The sequence below is a fragment of the Penaeus vannamei genome, chromosome 23 (genome assembly GCF_042767895.1).
Source record: "Penaeus vannamei isolate JL-2024 chromosome 23, ASM4276789v1, whole genome shotgun sequence".
NCBI classification, from domain to species: Eukaryota; Metazoa; Arthropoda; class Malacostraca; order Decapoda; family Penaeidae; genus Penaeus; species Penaeus vannamei.
In genome coordinates, this window is record NC_091571.1 from 11,298,477 (window position 1) to 11,303,150 (window position 4,674).

The 4,674-nt window shown below is 41.8% G+C and overlaps 1 protein-coding gene across 1 annotated transcript in view; it reads right to left on the bottom strand.

Moving 5' to 3' along the window:
• Positions 1-3,880, bottom strand: part of Gat (GABA transporter) — a 68,333-nt gene extending 64,453 nt beyond the window's left edge. Inside the window, exon 1 of the mRNA XM_027352560.2 lies at positions 3,579-3,880. The gene's annotated coding sequence lies outside the window, so the exon portion shown is untranslated. The remainder of the gene's footprint in view (positions 1-3,578) is intronic.
• Positions 3,881-4,674: the final 794 nt, after the last annotated feature.

Here is a 4,674-nt window from a genome sequence, read left to right on the forward strand (position 1 = left end):
TAGAGAATAGGAGGGGAAGAATATTTCAAACCAAGAAAAGGAAGCAAGAGAACTGAAAGATTTACATAGAGGAAAGAAGAAACAAAGGAAAAGGGAAACACCGAGAGAGTGAAGAAAAGAGAGTGTGCGAATGAAGGAAATGAGCTACGAACTGAGTGTGCGAATGAAGGGAATGGAAGAGAGAATGTGAATGGAGAATATGTCAGAGTGTGAATGGGGGAAATGAGCAAGAATGCGAATGAAGGAATTGGGAATACGAATGGAGAAAATGAGAAAGTGCAAATGAAGGAAATGAGAGTGCGAATGGAGGGAATGAGCGAGAGTGTGAATGGAGAATATGAAAGTGTGAGTGAATGAGCAAGTGTGCGAATGAAGGAAATGAGAGAAAGTGAGAATGGAGGAAATGTGAGAAAGTAAGAATGGAGGAAATGGGAGAGAGTGTGAATGAAGGAAATGAGTTAAAGAGTGAATGGAGGAAATGAGATAGAGTGCGAATAAAAGAAATGAAAGAATGCAGAATGGAGAGAATGAGAGGATGTACGAATAGAAGAAATGAGAGAGAAGACGAATGGCGGAATGAGAAACAATGAGAACGGAGGAAATGGGAATGTGCGAATGATGCAAATCAGAAAGTGCAAATATAGGGAATGGGAGAAAGTGCAAATGGAGGAAACGAGAGACACTGCAAATGAGGAAATGGGAGAGTGCGAAAGGAGGAAATGAGAGTGAATTGAGGAAATGAAACGGTGTGAATGCGGGAAACGATAATGAGCGAATAGAGGAAGTGAAAGTGTCTGAATGATGGAAATGAGTGAAAGAAAGTGTGAAAGAAGGAAATGAGAGACTGAAAGAAAGTGCGAAAGAAGGAAATGAGAGACTGAAAGAAAGTGCGAAAGAAGGAAATGAGAGAGTGAGTAAAAGTGCGAAAGAAGGAAATGAGAGTGTAGATGCAGGCGGTAAGAGAGAATGGATAGAGAGGAAATGAGAGGATACAAAGGGAGGGAATGAAAGAGTCCGAATTGAGGAAACCAGAGACGACGAAAGGAGGAAATGAGTGACTGCGAATGGGGGAAATGAGAATGTGCGAAAGAAGGAAACGAGAGAGTATGGACGGAGGAAATGAGAGTGCGAATAGGGGGAATGAGGCAGGAAAGGGAAATGAAAAAGTGCGAATGGAGGAAATGAGAGACAAAAAAGGGAAAATAAAAAGTGCGAATGGAGGAAATGAGAGACAGAAAAGGGAAATTAAAAAGTGCGAATGGGGAAAATGAGAGATAGAGGAGGAAAGTGGAAAAGTGCGAATGGAGGAAATGAGAGAGAGAGCAAAAGGAAATTAAATCGTGTGAATGGAGAAAACGAGAGATTACAAAGGAAGGAGATGCGTGCGAATGGAGGAAATGAGAGTGTGTGAAAAGAGGAAATGAGAGCGTAAACAGAGCAAGTACAGAGCACGAAAAGGAGGAAATGAGAGAATACGAATGGAGAATGGAGAGCTCATGATAAAAAGACAACCCGATGGACATTAACATATCCATTACATTAAGTTCCATCACAACCGCTTTGTCACACACAACCACAACCTCGCCCCTGCCTCTCCCGAAGCAAGTGCTGCCCGAGATAGGGTTATCTTAACTTCTATCAATCTTACGTGAATTTTGTGTCATTTTAACATCATTATTATTACTTTTATCATTATCATTATTACTATTATCATTATTATTATAATCATTATCATCATTATCATTACTTTTATCATTATTATTATTATTATTAACAATATTATCATTATTATCATCATTATTATTATTATCATTATTACTATTATTACGAAATTATTCATGTTGTATAGTTCACAGGACCAAGTGAATCACAACTTAAAAAGATAACTGATAGACAAGAATGAGAGTTATATTCAATATTAGGGACCACAATTGTAAATATAAATACACAATGTTATAAATATCTATTCCAAGAAGTGGATGTAATCTTTAATGAGAAAATAGTGTTTTATTACTGACAGAGGTTGAATGATCACGCAGTGTTACGCATTATAAGATAGTGTTTCACCAACCCTGTGGGAACATGAATAAGAAAAGTGTTTGTGTGCTTCTAATATTACATGTAGCCACGTATTTCTGTCGTGTTTTGAAAAGTTAAATTAGGGTGGTCTTATCTGATCTATGGAACATCTGTATCATGTTTCTACAGAGAAAAAGTTTACCACTCATCTGAAACTCTGAAAGCAAATATGTTTACTAAAATCGCTCATAAATCATATTTTCATTGAATGACTCCAGCATAATAACAGCCACCGATAAGCCTCTTTTCAGCCAAAAATACCTCTACGAATAAGTAATACGCTCACAGAACATATAATAAAGATAAAGAAAATACAAACCGTCAACCACTCAGCCCCACTTATCGCAAACAGGCTATAATAAGACCGGCCTCTTAACGATCATTTAGCGTAGACGACACGCGATCGACCTCTTCCGCTCCTGAAGGGATTCGTCAAAGGCGCCAAGGTCCAAGTGGCGTCGCGTGATTGGTCGGCTGCCGTAACAAGCCACACCCACCGTGATGGATCTTTGCCCGATGACATTGACCTGCGTGTCATCCATCCTTCATCCAATCAGCGACGAAGAAAATATATTGTCTTGGTTTGTGTGATTGTGTAGCGTGTGACGGTGTTGTTTTCCTTACTCTAGAGGCAGTTGCGTGTTTGAGTATACTCGAGTTAATTGTGCTAATTGCTGTATATGGGTATTAAGCACACGACAGCTATGGCTTAGCTCAAGCTATGTCCAAAAGAAATCATTACTTCCTGTGGAGCAACTTCGTGAACTTTCAACTTAAATACACTTTCTTAACAAGTCATCTGCGCGCACCTTAGCTTGTGCTTGCAGGTGCATTGCCCGCGAAGGCGTGGCGCCGGTAACCAATGTACTGTAAGCATTAAATGGTTTGATACGCGCCGAAGGCAAATACACTAATTGCCAGCGAGGAAGTTGGTTATTTTTGTGGGTCATCATCAGCTTATGTTTTATTCATGGTTTATCGATCACTTGTATTATAGGTGATGAGAGACAAAACCCCATATCAGCCACGACGGGCAAAGCGCCAAAACACCTTTCCATGGACTGGTCCAAGAAAAGTACACATGTGAAACTAATCAAATGAATTGCCGGTACAACGCAGTGGTTCCGATACACAACTCTCGGCAATTAGTGAGTGATTTATCTTCGCCAAGACAAAAATGCTTTATAATCAACGTGTTTCTGCCTTACAACGCTATTAGGTAATCAGACATAAAGCAAATGACCGCTACAATCCCAGCCCTTGCGGCAGACGACAGTAAATCCGCTGACGGTAAATTCGCTGTCATTATTTACGTTCTCACAGTCGTGAACAAAGTATAAAGCTATTCGTGAATCTGCAATTGTTCGCTTATACCGCTCATAGTATGGAAGATATAATAAACTATCACTTAAGTTTATTCGAATAATAGAAGTGCAAAAGATCGTGCCGTTGGCAACACTCCCGCGCGGCGTTTAAAGTCCTGTGCGTTTCATACTCACCGTTGCCGAAGTGGATTGTGGAGATCGCGGGAAATTCGAAGTTGCGAGCGCTGTCAGAGTCCCATTTGCTTTTCGAGGGCGTCGACGTCTTCTTTTCACTTAAAACCACTAAACCAAAATCTTGTGTGGGATTTAGAGTACTAGCGGTAATCTAATGTCAACTGTTATCTACACGACCTTGCAGCGGGAACATAGCTAGAAGGCACTTGTGAAAATGTCTCAGTTCATGTCGACGCACTGCCCCGTACGCCTTTTGGGCTGACTTACCCACTGAAAGTGCCAAGACACACTAGGCACGTTGAGAGCACCGAGCCCAGAGCCACTCCGGCAGCCCTTGGCACCAGATCGTCCTGACCAATCACGGACGGAGTTGCGCCCGCCAGGCCAATCAGATCCCAGCGTCACTCAATGGGCGCGATCACCCTATATGTTCCATGAGAATCGTATCCATGGCTAGTTGTCCCTCCATTAATAGAGCTTTCCCGCAAATCTCATTTGTCATTAGCTCCTATATGATACCAGTTAAATCATGAGGGCCATCGAGCGCCGCCCTTTTCCCCTCAAAACCGGCCAAGAGACAGGACGCCGGCCGGACTGGGCAGATGGACGGAGGTTGAGGGGTGGGCAGGCGGTAAGTGAGACTTCCCGTATAATCTCAACCATTCTATGACCCGCGTCCATTCTCTGCTTCCCGCCCCGCCATCACACATTCCTCCACCACCGACATCATAGTACATCTCCGCCACCACCACATTCCTCCCCAGGACACTGAAATGCAACTTCCTCACTCTTTACACACACACCTCAGTACATGCCACTTCCGCAAGTCACTTCTATCACGACTTCTACAGTATAGTGACACTTGAGCTACTGACGGCAACTCTCTTTTATGTATCCCATTCACTATTATTCGCCACAAGTCACCTTCACTTCGGCGTTACTACCGTGATATTGATACTTTATACTATTTTTAAAAGCTTATGTGATATTAGCAAGAGTGAATCAGGAACTACCAGAATGACAATAAACATCAGAAAACCTCTGTATACAACGATAAAGTTTTACGTTTGCACAAAATAATGATAATGATGATGAT